The sequence below is a fragment of the Mauremys mutica genome, chromosome 8 (genome assembly GCF_020497125.1).
Source record: "Mauremys mutica isolate MM-2020 ecotype Southern chromosome 8, ASM2049712v1, whole genome shotgun sequence".
Classification (NCBI taxonomy): domain Eukaryota; kingdom Metazoa; phylum Chordata; order Testudines; family Geoemydidae; genus Mauremys; species Mauremys mutica.
The window spans coordinates 108,469,864-108,486,125 of NC_059079.1; positions in this window are offsets into that span (position 1 = coordinate 108,469,864).

A 16,262-nucleotide genomic window follows, 5' to 3' on the forward strand; every position below is an offset into this window, starting at 1 on the left:
CGCTTCCGGGAGTGGCCTGGGGCCATGCCCGGAAACAGGCCAATGGGAGCTGCAGTGTTTGTGTAAAGCTGGGTGGGAATTTTTCAGTGAATGTTTTTTCATAGGAACGTGCCCATTCATCAAAACTGAAACTGTTCCCGAAATAGGGTCCGTTTCGACGAAGGTGTGACTTCTCGCTGCCTCTTTTTGCCCCATCCACCCTTGGTATAGAGAGACCGTCTCTGCCCCAAACAGCTTACAATTTAAACAAAGGGTGGATGGGGCAAAAAGAGGCAGCGAGAGGTCACACCTTCGTCGAAATGGACCCTATTTCGGGAACAGTTTCAGTTTTGATGAATGGGCACGTTCCTATGAAAAAACATTCACTGAAAAATTCCCACCCAGCTTTACACAGCAGGTCACTGGCAGAGCCAAATACACAAGCCAGGTTCTTCTGAGCCACAGTCCAGCACCTCTACCCACTAGACCACACTGTCTCCCCTCAGCGCAAGCCATCACGCCGAACGAGACAATGCATTTTGCAAAGTAAAGCACAATAAACCGCAAGTGAATACAGTGCAAATAAATACGGCACACAAGAAATAACCCTCAAGAAGCTGGAACAGCAGGACAGGATCTGCTTTTTGAATAGAAATGGATTTAATTTGGCTATAGCACAAGGGCAGCACCAACGTTCAAAGCACTGCAGCAGTGCAAGGGGACTCCGGTGGGGGAGTTTTCTTCCAGGCAGGAATTCTATTGCATGCAGCGTTGTTGTTTTCGGTTAAGAAATGTTTTCCTCTTGGGGTGAGGGCTAGGAGAGGGTGTGCTGGGTGGGTGTGGTGAGTTTCTCTTCAATGTGCTCACATCAGCCATGCTATATGTTTGCTCAACCCCCCCGCCCCAGACAAACAAACAAACCCCCATGTGCTTCCTTTTAGCATCGCTGTGGATTTTCTTTCAGGTTAAGCTACTAAGAAAAAAGAAAATTCCAGCTTGGCTTGCTGTGGCTTTCCCTTCGCAAAGCGGCAGATCTTACATGCCAGTGTTTCAGGCCCTCCAAAGGGTCCTTTGCCTTCAGGAAGTGAAGGGAAACTCAGCGAAACACTGGGCACTTCATTCCTGCAAAGGACGGGGGAGGGCAGAAAGGGGGAGGGAGAAGTGGAGGAAGGCGCTCACGTTTTCTTTTTGATTATTTGTTCAACGAGAAGGAAACTACAGAGCAGTCCTACAAGGGAGCATCCTGGTTTGGTGAGTTTCTTTCTCACAATTCCACATGGCTTTTTGCCCCAGAGGACAAAGGTCGTGGCTCCAGAGTTAAGCATGCAACTAGCTTCTTTGGCTTACACATTCTGTTTTTCTCCTATGACTTGGTATAACTATTATAGGCCTACAAGTATGAAGAAATTAATATACAGAGCTATATCTATCTCACAGAACTGCAAGGGACCCTGAAAGGTCAGTGAGTCCAGCCTCCTCCCTTCACTAGCAGGACCAAAGACTGATTTTGCCCCAGATTCCTAAATGGCCCCCTCAAGGATTGAGCTCACAACCCTGGGATTAGTAGGCCAATACTCAAACCACTGAGCCATCCCTCCTCTGACTTGAAAGTTGCCAGATTTTTCTCAAAAAGCCAAGGTAAATTTTTCTGCAAAATTTGAAGAAAGTCGGCTGAGCTATTTTTGAGTTACAGATCATTAAAAAATCACCTTCAGATGAAATTTTAACTAGTGTGTAACAGCGAAAATGCCATTAAAATCTAGCCTGTAGGGCAAGTTTCTCTAAGAGCCATAGGAAACTCAAGGACAGTAGATATGTAACAAGGCCCTAGCAGAGCTCCTAAACTTCGTTAGCCCCATATTTTTTATTTATTAAAGAAAATTAACAGGCAGGAAACATTGTTACCTTTAAGGCAGTGTTTCCCAAACTTGGGACACCGCTTGTTCAGGGAAAGCCCCTGGCGGGCTGGGCCGGTTTGCTTACCTGCTGCGTCCCAGGTCCGGCCGATTGCGGCTCCCACTGGCCACGGTTCGCTGCTCCAGACCAATGGGGGCTGCGGGAAGCGGCGCAGGCTGAGAGAAGTACTGGCTGCCTCTTCCTGCAGCCCCTATTGGCCTGAAGCAGCGAACTGCAGCCAGGGCCGCTGAGAGCGGGTTCAGGCCCCAGTGAAAAAAATTTTTCGGGTCCCCCAGCAAGGGCGGATCGGCTAAACAGGGCTGACGAAGTGGGGAAGCCAGGCCCTGGGCCCCCTTCCGGACCTCCAGGTCCTGGTAATTTGTACCGTCTCCCCCCCCGGCCCTTTTCTGCCCTGACTGCGGCCACTGGGAGCCGCGATCGGCCGGACCTGCAGATGGGGCAGGTAAACAAACCGGCCTGGCCTGCCAGGGGTTTTCCCTGAACAAGTGGTGTCCCAAGTTTGGGAAACACTGCTTTAAGGTAATGTGACTAATGAACACTAGAGCTGGAACATACTAGCTATAGTTGGTTTAGATGTGCAGTGTGGTACTTGTGTATATTTCTGTAAGAGATTAGATGATCAGCATCAGTGAGGATATACGAATATCGATCATGTCCATATTTTTGGTGGCTTTAGGGTTTTTTTCTGTAGCTATGTTTCAATTTTAATGTTAACTAAATTAAAGGTTAGAACTTTGTTTTTTGATCTCGCTTGAACTAAATTTCGCAGCTAAAGCCCCTTTAATGTTTTAAAAAGGTTGCCCATATCAGTTAATATACTTTAGGGTTATTCAGAACCTCTCAGGTTTAGAAATATGTTTTCCTTACAAGACTTGTTTGTGGAAAGGAAAGGGTTAAGCTTTATGTCTGTGGCTTATAAGTAAGTAAAATGACATTTTAACAGTCTCTTTAGTATAGCCTTGCTGTGCTGGGACCTCGGGTGCCTGCTGTCTTACTTCTTGGCCTCTAAATAGAGAGTTATTTTCAATTTCTCCTGTTCCTAATGTTTTAAATGGAACTACTGTTCCCCTTAGAGCACCCAGTGGCTGGCTGGAGACCTTTATTGATATATATAAATTACTTCAATCCCCAGCGCTGGCTACAGATCCAATCATATTGAGCTAATGCGCATATAAATAAAAACCTGGAAGTATGGTTTATGGCAATAAGTAGTGCAGCAGAAGTTTATACCATCCTGCAAAGACACCTTGATACATTGCTGATAATCTCTATAATGTATTTAAAAAGGCAGTCTGTAGATTCAGGGCTGAAAATTTCAGTCATCGGAACTGTAAATCTCCCTCAGTTTCTGCTGATTGGCTCTAAAGAAGAAATTGTTTCAATCCAGTGCTGAACCAAAAATACAGAATGTGGAACTTTCCGCTGGGGCCACTTGTCAGAAAAAGTTGATGTAGCAGCTAAGCATTTTGCGCATGTTCCAGGGAAGCTGCAACTGGATTAAAGATTCTTGCACAACATTCTTTAGCTGGTCCAGCTGCTCCACATTTCTTCAAGCTGCCATCTCTTGTTGCTGGCAAATTAGTTTCACTTTCTAATGACGGGACTTGTGACCTTCTGAAAAACTAATCTGATGCCCAGCTGATAAAAAAATTCAACAGTAACTTTATTATCCTGGCAAGGAATCATTTTTCCAGGCAGCTAAAAATAATTCCCAGTGGCTTCCTTGTGCCTTCAGGCTCAGAGCAGAGTAAGTGGTGGTGGGTAACTGTTCTGTACCAGGAGTAGCCCAGGAAAATAATTGGGATCCAGATAGTCACAATTCTTCCCTTGCTGGCCTCCTCCTACGTGGAGGAGAAGTAAGTTACTGTAGCCATTGAAAGGGTGTAATTTATTTCTCCCATCATGCCCCAACAATGATGCTGGCCTGTGAATAAAAAGTGGAACAAAGACCCCACCCACTTCCTTCTCCTCACTGTCTCCTCCCCACTGCTTGTTTGCAGGGTGGAGAACCTGGAGTAAAGCTGGACAGAAAAGGAATCTGGGGGAGGGAATTTGCCCCCTCCCCTTTTTAAATTTTCAGCTTCTGAAATTTTTCAACCAGCTCTAATTTGGAGAGTAAGGGCTGAGTTCTGGGCCAGACCTGGACCCAGCACCTGGCTTGACTGAGCATGGTGGAGGTGGAAAATCTTACTTCACTTGTTCCCTTGCTCAGCATGTAAGACAAAGGCACAGAATTCTAGCCCTAGCTGGTTATAATATACTCTTGGAGACCAACGTGTTTACCACAGAGGAGATGTAATATAGGCAGCAAGAGTATGAGAGTCTCTCACCCTGTGAAGTTAATATGCCTCAACACAGATCTTGATGAACCACAGGTTAATTCAGTCCCCAAGTTCATTCATTCATTTGTCCCTTGGGAGATTGCCGACAAGGGCACCAATTAACTCTGGTGGCTACTCCATATGGACACACGTTTAAAAGAAAACTCATTGAGATGGCCACCTCATTTCATATGGGCCACCCAACTGCCATTAAAATGGACATATCTTTTGAGGCCAGATGCTGAACTTTTTTACACTGGCAACACACAATCAAGTTACTCTGGCTTTACACTGATGAAAATAAGATCAAAATATGGCCTCTTGGACTCTACTATACATGCTCAAAAAGTGGGGAGTGAGGGAAAATTTTCTTTCTTTCTTTCCCATTTTTCATTGAAATTTCAAAATTATGTGTGAAAATTTCTATCCAGCTGTATATGATAGTGACCCAATCTGGAATCACACCTGAGAGACAGCCCTACATACAGGGCAATGTAACATTAATTCTAATTGTTACCCACACACCGACCAGTGGGTTAGAGAGGCACTGCCGCTGTCCATCAGGGAAACCAACATTGCCTCCTTGTGCCCTCGCATGTGTCTGTCTGCATCCACCTGTTGTCTCTTGTCTTATACTTAGATGGTCAGGACCTTGGGCCAGGGTGTGATGGTTCTCAGCATGCGCAAGACTGAGAGTCACTTTGATACTTCTCTGCCTCCAGCAAGAGAGAGACTTGCTTGTGTGGGCTGTCAGCTCCCTGACACCTCCAGTCTGTTAGCTGTGCAAACAATCTCCGTGGGGCTATGCCAGACATACTCTGCCATGCAGGTAACCATAGGTGCACCCAAATCCCTTCAAAATGTTCCCCCCTGTGTGTGCTTGTGTTCTTATAAATTATGGAGGGTAGGTGGCTGTTAGCCAAGATGATCAGGGAATGCAATCCCGTGCTCCGGGAGTCCCTAAACCTCTGACTGCCAGAAACCAGGAATGGAACACAGGGGTGGATCATTCCATAGTTGCCCTGCTCTGTACCCCTGAAGCTTTGGTACAGGTCACTGTCTGAGACAGAATATAGGGCAAGATGGACCATTGTCTGACCCAGTACGGCCGCTCTTATGTTCTTATGAGAGAGCACAGGATGTGTGTCTCCTGTGTACCAAGAGCATCAATTCTGCTTCACTACATGACCTACATTGCTGCAGTTAAGCAGACTCCTATTAGAAATGGAAAGGTGCACATGCAGAAAAGAAAGTCATTACTAGAGCGATTCAGGATTTTCTAGCCAAGCATTTTTCACTGAAAAGTGCCTATTTGCCAAAACCAAAATGTTGGAAAGCCACGTCTGGTTGTGACGAATTTTCCGACTCAAAATATGTTGGAAAAAAGTTTTGAAAAGGTTGAAGTGTTTTATTTTGACATTTTCAAAATGAAAACTTCTGTTTTTCCATTTTGAAACAACTTTTGATTTAGAAATTTAAGGGTTAAGAAAAGAAAAGAAAAAGGTTGGAATTGAAACAAAATGTTTTGATTGACTTGAACCAATTTTTCCTCCTATTTTGGTTCATGAATATTTTCAAGAGTCTGACATTTCATCCAGTTTTGAGATGGTGAAAAATGTAGAACTCTCAAAAATATTTATTTTAGCATGAGCTGTAGCTCACGAAAGCTCATGCTAAAATAAATTTGTTAGTCTTTAAGGTGCCACAAGTACTCCTGTTCTTTTTGCGGATACAGACTAACACGGCTGCTACTCTGAAACCTGTCAAAAATATTTGAGGTCCCAGAAAAAATGTTCCCCTCCCAGCTGTAGTTATAACAGTTACATAGCTACCCAGCCCCTTCATACAAGAAATCTTTCTGCTAGTTTTATTGTCGATTCCATAATGTTGTTTTCTGATTGCCCAACCCTCTGCCCACCCGCTGACCTGACCACTTACCTTGCGTCTCCTCACGCAAGTTCCTGAAAAGATTTGCAATAAAGAAATAGGCAATTCCTTCTCTCCCCCACCTCTCCTGGACTTTAATAGCTGTAGACATACTCCAGTTAGAGCAACTGATCAGGCACTGATGGCTTAACCCACCCTGCCCTGTGCCAACCTACCAAGGCTTCTGTAGGCTATGCCTGAAACACAGGGGTTCTGGAAAGTTCAGGGGTTCAGCAATAGGTTATGGAGCCTTTTGCCTCTAGCTCATTGATGTTGAATCTGCCTCCGATATGTAGTGACCAAAAGTCGTTATACTCTGCTGGGCATTTTTGTGGCCTACTTGGAAGTTGTTGGCAGTGGCAGCTCTTTTCCCCTAGGTGAATGGGTGTTCACATTGCCAAAATGAGCATCCCAGCTGGGGTAGAGTGGATAGCTTTGGTGGGAATCTCAGTGCAGAGGGTAAGGAGTGAATAGGTCTGAACAACTGAGGTACCCTTATGGACCCACTAGATGGTCTCCTCAGGTCAGGCTTAAGGTAGGTCAAAGTGCATGGGGGAGAAATGCCTGGGTCAGGGCTCACTGCCCCTACCCGTATACCTGTTCTGAGACTAGAAGGATCTGTGGGTGAAAACCTGGCCTCACTGAAGTCGAGGGTAAAACTCCCATTGACTTCAATGGGGTCAGGATTTTACTCTACCTATTTGTCTGTCTAGGTTCCTATATGGCCCCCATTACCCGAGTATCTGACTGCCTCCTACCATTCTTCACCTGACATCTTTCACCAGTGTTAACTTCATTTAATGGTGGGAGGAGGGGAGGGAAATGAAAATTATATACCGTCTTGATTTCACGGCACTATACCGTATTTCTGTATGCTTTAAAATTTAAATCATCACCAGCAGACTAGGAACAGTTTCCACAAGCAGTCACAGACCCAACCATTAACATAATTCTCCCTTTTATTCCTCATCACTCCAGGACTGTGTGCTGTATTCGAAAGCCTTATTTGTTGTATCCATACTTCAGTATTTTAAGCTTGTACTTCTCTGGCTTAAAAAAAATCAATTTTTATCACGTCCAATTTGATATTCATCTGTCCCTCTCCAATTTTTCCCCCCTTTACCATAATTTTGGCTTTTTTTTTTTTTTTTTTTTTTACCTCAGAGAACATTGAGAACTCTGTCTTCAGGCTTCCGGATTAGACAGAAGACTGATAGGATAATGATGATAGTATGTTAAATGCTATCTATGTAAATCAGCTCCATCAATGGATACAAGATGCAGCTACATTAGATCCCTTTTTGACATACATTTTCATTTTTTAAGGAAGAGAATATTGGATTGTTATTAAGCTACTTTAGAAAAATCTTTGCATTACCAGGCACATTACTATTGTGCATAAAGTCATATTAAATTTTGGGATGATGTACAACATCATTTTCTTTTAAAGGCTGCTTTTAACCTCATGGTATCTTCTTTTTCACTTCTGCTGAGGGTTTTGTTTATGATAACCAGTGACTGGGGAGGGAAAGGGATATTCTTTATTATGCTTTATGCTTCTTGGAGTAGATAGATCTGAATTTGCGCCTGTTGTAAGAAACAAGCCTTGGCAGAGGCAAAAAATTGCTGTTACAACGCGTCTGTTTCAAATGCCTGGGAAAATAGTCAGCTTCCCAGCAGACACCCTGAAACTCAAACTCAGACTCTGCTGGTCCAAAGGGTGGGGGAAAGAAATTGCAAGATCAACGACCCACTCACTGGAAATGTCCTGCCAACAGACCCCTCCCACTCAGATTTTTTTGTTTTGATACTGAAACAAGATACATTAATGTTCCCCTTTGCTGAACTCAGAAACGAAGGAACAAAATTTACTCCTAACAGATCAGAGCTTCAGCTGATAAGTATCTGTGTAACTCCGTTAAAATCAATGGAGATACACTGATCTACACCAGATCAGGATATGGCCCAATTAAAATATACTGGTAGATAATTAAAATTAATCTTTAGCCTGACACCAAGTCAGGACATTTTCAACTCAAAAAAATGATATTTTTTTTTGTAAAGGAAGTAACGAGTGTCTGAAAAAGGGGATTATGATGGAAATCTCTGGAAATATATCTGGGAAGAAGGTAGAAAATAAAGGCATTACCATTTAGTACCTACATGCTCTAAAAGTAGATAAATAAAAATATCATCCCATCGCATCGATGTTTCCATTGTGATTATATAGTCATAGGTGACGTTTAATTACTTTGACACATGCATTCAATTGACCTAACAGCTATTTAACTGAATGCTCAGATTAATACAATTTCCCAGTAGGAAATATTTATTAGTAACAGTGTGTATGTGTTGGAACTGGGCCTCAACGAAAACCTCATTTCTGAATACCCAGATCTTTAGATCTGAATCCACACTTTGAAGCCTCAATCCATTAGACAGGTAGAAATACATGCACCAGCTATACAGACTGTTTTATACTGTGTGCCTGCGTGCATACACTCACAGAGTTAAATTATTAGCCTGTTGATGCTGTTGTGTCAGAAGGGATGAGAGTTTGAGTCACATTGAAGGAATACATTTTTTTTTAAACATGATCTAGATGGCAAAGTTCACATTTAATAATTTTGGTAATAAATGGCAACCTAAATATGTCTGGAATGATTTAGTACCTATGAACCATGGAGCTGAAAAATGTAGATGAGGCTAATTAACCAACTCCCCACCCCCACAGCACTCCCCAAATGTGCTCTTGTTTCTGCTGTTTGTATGCTAACGCCATATGTTCTGAAGTTTTGGCATCACTTGGGTTATTCAGTTCCATGTGTCACATCTTTAACACAAATAAGTAGAGACACTGAGCCTGCAGAGCGCAATAGCCAGTCAGATTCAGAGTGAGCAACACAGGCAACAAGAGAAGCCGAGGTCAGAAAGAGCATTCACAGGGACATAATGCGCTCCACTGTTCCCTCTTCATAAAGCTCCCTATTGACTGTTTAGCCACATGGCACCATCCCTGTTCTTACCACGAACCTCATTATAATGCTCAGAGCTGAACCAGGCCCCCAAATCTACTGCCGAATAGACTGGATTTCCAATGTTTCCTTATTTGGGCCTAAACTGCGCAAAGTGTACATGGATGTAGTTTTGTACGTGGCCAAGTTATGCATGCCGAGCACCTGAAAAATACACACGAGTTGGGGGTGCAAAGGTGTATGTGTATACAAATTCCTGACTTCTGCATGTGCAAGACAGTGTTTTGCACTCACAACTCATGCAGGTGCAATGGTATGTACACACTTTTTCATGCTCATGTTTCTAAAATGGAAGAAAAGGGGGTTGCTTTTTGTTCATTTCCAAAGCCTGAAAGGACACATTGTCAATGATCTAAATCCACTTCTCTGGGTAAATCTTCCATTACTAACAATTCAGAGTGGGATTTCCAAAGGCGCCTATGGGAATTAACTACCTGATTTCCATTTAATTTGAATAAGATTTGGGTGTCTAAAGACCTTTGGCACTGTTGAAAGCCACAATCTAAAAGCATCTACAGTGGCTGCTTCTTAACCTAGCAAGAGGGGATGAGATGGTATTAGTGCCACTTCTCCATTAAGACGTCCAGTATCTGTAAGCAGGTAACTTACCATATCTGGCTAATATCCTAAAACTGTGATTCAGGCATCTGCTTACCTGGGTCAGTCAAAGTATTTATCTCATTAGCATTCAGCACCACTGCCAGAGAAGGGGCAAAGCAAACCTAACAGAACACACAAAGGAAAGGAGATAAGAGAACAGGGACCATGGGATGGGGGAGAAAGTTTCTCAACTCTGCTGTGCATTTTCTCTTTTGAAAAGATCCCCTGCCTGGTCCGAACCCCTGCTCAGCAAAGGTGAATGAGCAAAGGCACAGATACATCTGGCACGCAGATGTGTGGTATGCATTTGCCAGATAGACAGCAGCAGCCAAATTTGTTTATCACCCACAGTTGTTGCAGAAAGCGAAAGGAGAGTATAGTGACATTAATTGGGACTTAATCCTCCTGACCGACGAGTGCACCCTTGAGTCAGAGCTATTCCCCGATTTCCCCCTCCCATTTTGCTACAGTGCAGGTTGTGGCACTGGAACATTTTTAGTAGTGGGGGTGCTGAAAGCCAGCCCCCTTACCCCTGTCCATGCCCACCCCCAGGGTGGGAGAGGGGCTGTGTCTCTGGGAGGAAGGGACCCGAACGGGGGTAAGGGGGCTGAGGCTACATCTGGGGGCGCGTGTGAGGCCAGAAACAGAGCCCCAGGCAGGGCCAGGACCCCACATGCAGGGCCAAGAGCAGAGCCCTGGTCGTGGGGCAGAAACAGTCCCACGAAGCAATGGGCTGGCAGAGAGAGCAGTGTTTATTGCTCAGAGAATTCTGTAACAAACAAGCCCCGCTATGTTAGCTCAGTTAAGCTATCTGGCAAGCTGTATGCCAGTCAATGGAGAAAGCCCAGTTCAGCTCAGCTCACCGCGACAGAACAATGCTGCCTGCCGGTAAATCTAAATCCTCCATGGCCCACTAAAAGGATGCGAGGCTGAGAAACACCAACTCTCAAACGTGTTCCCTACCCCAAGGTGGGGCAGTGGGTAGAATCTTTGGCTGGCAGCGGGGTCACGGGATCCATGATGCTGCAAGAAGATAGCTTTGCTGGCTTTACACCAGCCAAGGACTTCATCTCCTGTGCTGAGGGTCGGATGCCTATTTGAGGCGCCAGTGCAAAAGGGACTTAGACTGGACCAAAGATCTGGCCCTGAAGTTCTAGCAAAATGTTGTGTCTTTCCTCTCCTTGACCAGTGCGTTGGGTAAATGGAAAAATCATAGGTGGACATGCAAGTGCATCACCTAATCCTCCTCAGGTTTTGAGGGCGGGGGTGTGAGGTGGAGTATCTTCTTCAGTAGACTGTGTTTTCAAGTACAGCCTGTTTCTTTTTTAAAATAAAATCAAATCCTAGCTGTAATAGCCTTAATTGTAAACCAGCTTCTGTGTTGTCAGATTGGAACCTAATTAATCACGGGCTGTAGCGGGGAATTGATGAATTGCTTTGCTGTTCTTTTGCTAGTATAAATCTTTGATTTAGTGATTACTGCTCTTTGATTTATTGTTTACTATGCTGGTAATCAATATTTATGATGAATGGTTAATTTTAAGTACCACCCATTTTGCAATATTTTATATATATAGATATATATATTTGTATGTATAAATGAATGCACAGTATATATTTCTAATTATTCAATGTGGGCATAGGTACCTCTTTCCCCACCTCAATATACTAATTGCCGCTTTCTCCTCCCCCTTACACTGGTGTGAACCAGGAGTCACCCTATTGTAGCCAATGGAAGTATACCAGTGGAAGCCCAATGTCAGAGAAGAATCTAGCCCTGAGGTTGGTTTGTTGGTTTGTTTTTTACAGTAGGAAAAAATAACATGAAAAAGAAACTCACTGTTGAAATGCTCTCACTTTTAAACTAAAACCAGTAAGGGTTTTGATCCTTCCCTGGTGCAAATCAGTGTCGCTCCATAGCCCAATTTTTTGTCCATTTCTTTTGCATCCCTCTCTCTTTCAAGCTCTTTAGTTCAATGTGAATCTGATCTCAGGATTATTACACAGGAGTCTGACTGTCTGCAGTCTTTCTGAATTAGAAACTAATTGTAGGATAAGAGCTATATATAATTTACTAGCTATGGATTTGTTTTCCTGCTTCCAGAAGCTTTTCCCCCCTGCTCGCTGAGCATGGGTTCTGGTGAACAGGGTGCGGGGGGGGGGGAGGGGGGCAGTTGCCCTGCGATAGCCCAGCTAAGGTAGTAGCACCAGGTTGTGGGGGGCATGGCTGGAGCAGCGGCCTACTCTGGACTTGTACAAATTTCGAAGCCCTTTGACAAACAGCACCTGCTGAGTTTTTCCTTTAGCTAGAGGAAGAAGCTTGGAAACACCTTTGCTTTGGTCCAGTGAAATGTTGAGTAAACGTGAACAGGCAGAACTGCTCCCAGCCCTGGAGGCAAAACCATTTCTTGAAAGACCATAGAGCTACCATTCACCCAACGGGCACAAAGAGGTCTATGTAGCATCTTTTCTCTGCCTTCCATGTGGACAATAGGGCTCTCAATGGACGCCCCCCCACACACACACTGCCACCAAAAATGGAAACAAATTGAAAGACTTCAGTAGGTTGCAGATTTCTGTTAATAAATACTTTCAAGAGTGGGCAAAACCCTTGCAGCTCATCAGTCGATGTGCTCCACAACCACACAGGACGGGAGGAAGAATGAGATCTGGCACTCATTATGCAATACATTTTTATGCCCACTTGGGCTGAGCCTTGGTTCACAGTTTGATTCGTTTGTGAACTTCTGCTCATGCTCTCTGAGGCTAAACTAACACAGCTGTCTGCACAGCCAGGAACCCTGCAAACCTCCTTCCCCAGCTACAGCAGGAACCCAGGGCTCCAGTTCCACCAGCAGGTGCCCTCCCCTCCAATTAGGACACAGAGCCTCCCTCCCCTTTGGTTGCAGGCATTTCCAGGGGTATCTGGGGGCTTGTTGTGAGTACTAAGATGGGATGTGCATCCAGACTTAGGGGGCATAAGAGAGGCTTGAGTATGTTGAGTTTACACCTCCCAGCAAACCAGAGATAGTAGTTCAAGGCCAGACACAGCAAACTGCAGTGTTTACTTTGTTAAAACCTCCAGACAGCTTGATAGGAAGGATGGTTTTGTGGTCACGGTGCTGAACTGGGACTCCAGAGACTTGGTTTCAACTCCTAGTTCTCCCACAGGCCTGCTAGCTGACCTTAGACAAGTCCCTTCCCCATCTCTAAAATGGGGACATTAATCATTTCTTTTCCCACCCTGTTTCTGTCTCATCGACTGAGATTATAAGCACTTCAGGAATGTCTTGTATTAGGCGCAGGTAGATGCACTTGTGTGTAGGTGCAGCGCTTAGAACAATGGGGCACTGCTCTCACATAGGGTGAGAAGATGTCCTGATAAAATTGGGACTCTCCCGATATTTACCTCTTTGTCCCGTGTCCCGACCAGTGTACAGTCGGGACGTCATTTGTCCTGATATTCAGGTGAGGAGGTGAGCAGTGAGGTGAGCAGTGGGGGTTGGGGTGAGGAGGCGAGTGGCGGGCAGGCGGGGGGAGAGTTGGCGAGCAGCGGGTGGGGGACTGAGGAGGGACGCAGCAAGCCAGCGGTGGGCAGAGGGCTGGGGGTGGGGTCCGAGCAGGGAGGAGGCGGGAACTGGGGGGAGTGGAGATGGAGCTTGGGGCAGGGGCGGAGCCTGGACGGAGTGTGGGTGGGGCTGACAGCGCCCCAATGTGTCCAGATATTTTACTGTTGTGATCTGGTCACCCTAATCTCACATGAGGCCTCCAATCACTACTGGAATTCACTTAATAACAAGCCAAAGCCTGCCAGGGGCACACACCTCTCTGTGTTTGACTTTAAACACTTCACCGAGTACAATATCTCCTTTTAACCCCATGAGAGCTGGACCTTTGGCCACAACACACTGGGCCAAACCCTCTGATGGTGTAAATCAACACAGCTCCATTGGCTTTAACAGAGCTATGCTGGTTTACGCCAGAGGAAGAGTTTGATTTCATGCCATTTATTTGTACATTCCTAGGGCAATGATTTTTTTTTTAAATCTACTAGTTTAAATTCTTTTTATGTCTTCCCTCCACCCCAACCCTCACGAAAAATTAAACACTTGTCTGGGAGCAGAATTAAGACAGAGGTTTCTTGATTGTTTCCTTCGTCAGTTTCAGCTCTCCATCTCCAAACAGCTGAATAGCTCGCAAGTTCCATGGTGTTTATTTTGTTGCATAGATTTGTCCAAGAGTTATGACCGATGTTGTTCAGATATTGATATGCTAGTACTTAGAGGAAAGCCATTCATCTGCCCCTATCTCTCCCCCAAAGCCCGGATTTCCTTGATTGCAAAGCGAGATACCACTGCTCTCTTGACTTTAAAGACTCTGGGAAGAAATGCGTGCTCTCTCGTCAGCATGCTACAGCTCCCCATGATGATGGACACTTAATTTTTTTCTCCTTCAGCTTCCTGTTGATGGGCTGGCAAACTCCATGCTCGTCTAAATGCCTGGGAGTTTTACAGCTGTGGAATCAGGAGGCTCCGCACTCCCTTGGGGAATATCATTTCCACCCCTTTGCTTTTGGGTCAGAAGTAGAGCCCCACCATCCTGACGCATTTATTTCACTTCCCTTGATGTGTGCTTGATGTCCATTGACGAGCAATGTCAGGCCGAGCCTGGCTCACACGCTGGCCAAATTTGGGAAAGCAGCTTGGAGAGCTGAGGCCTTTTGATTACCTATATTGTGCACTTGCATTGTGCATTGATTACATTTATTGCTGGGGTAGAAGAAGAGGTGGGTACTGTACGGTGCTCCATCCAGTGGAGGAGGGAGACACGAATGGCTGAACACAGGCAGCCTTGCGTGCGGTAAGAGGTAGGTGACCCGTTGTGCCTGACAAGACAGCTGCACAAGCCATGGGTACATAAAGTTGAAGGAGGGAAGAAAAAAATGGGAACAGAGTAAGAGAAGCTTTTGCAGTAAGAAAAACATAATAAATCCATGAGCTACCCATAGCCCTGGGGTTTTATGACCACGAGCAGGCATGAGGGAATGACTCGAACTTAACCAAAGCCATTAATTACCTGGCTGAGATCAAAAGCTTAAGTAAGGGAATATATTTATGATGCACCTTACAAGATATGTTTCAACTTTCTGGGTCTTTTTTTTATTAATTGGTTTGATTAAATAGATTTAAAGAGCCTGGGTAGAGACTCCTAAATCATACTCCATATTGATCTAATGAAATACTCAATAAATTTGCTAATATGGCTCCTTTGCTTTGTGCAGTCTGGAGGGAAATGCCATTCTAAATGGTGATAACTCAACATTGAGCCTCCATAGTGACTCCGGAAAGCAGGGAGGATACTGAGAAAAAGTCTCTCCTGTGATTTGCAGGAGCGCTCCGAACGTTTAACACCTGTTTTCAGTTCTGCCTGCCCAATATGTTTCATGCCAGGCTTTCATATCAATTTTCCATCATACTAACCAGCCCCTTTGGTGACTGCTACATTTGATGGATTGTTCACCAGCTCGCAGAAGTGAGTGATAATTCATGAGACAGCTTAGAAGACACCTTCCAGAATCCAGACCTGAACTGTATTTCAGAGGTCTCTGCTTTATAAATACACCGACACACGTGGTCTAAATAAAAGATATCCTGCTCAACAGGATGAATATAGAACATACAAAAATATTCCTTTCTGATGCAGTAAATTGAGAATGATCAGCTGGAAAGTTTGCAGCTCCTCACAATCCGTTCATCTTTGCTATGGTTTATCACGTATCGTAATGGAAATGAGATTGGGAAAAAAGGTAAACTCTCCTGCTTAAGTCAGTCTCCAAGTACATGTCTATAAAGCTGCTGCATCATCCGTCTTCAAATCCCTCCTTCAACCTCAATGCCCACAACAAACTTGTTCCTTAGATTAAGAGAAGAGCCCCCACTGAACAACAGGGAAGTATCACTGCAGTTTGTAGGACAACAGCAACCGAACTGGCAGTCAGCAGTAGCTAGAGACAGCAGGTTGTGCTAGAGACTGTCCCTTCTCAGGGACAGTCTGAGATGCAGATGTTGTACAGTGTATAAGACCCTAACACTTCGGGCAAACCCAGAACGCTAGCCCCTCCGAGGGCCTCCATAAGTCATATAGAAACGTGCTGCCTCTTTGCCTTCTGCGGAACTATGCTCCAGGATTCTAGACTTTGGAAATTAAATCACAATGGCACATTGTTGTTTTCTCCTGCTGAAAATTAGGGTTAGGGTCTGTAGCAAAAGCAAATGCAGAGGTTCACGGAAGTTGAAGCAAGGAAGTGTTGGTGGGACAAGTAAAATTCTCTTTCCTCTGCTCAGAACTCCCCCTTCCTAGACTGGGCAAGCGGACAGTTCTCCCCACAGCTCCTACTCCTCCTTACTAGCGTGGTGAGAGCTTCCCCTCCTGTGTCAATGACTTTCAAACCATGGCAGAGGCACAATGCAACATACAGTAGTTA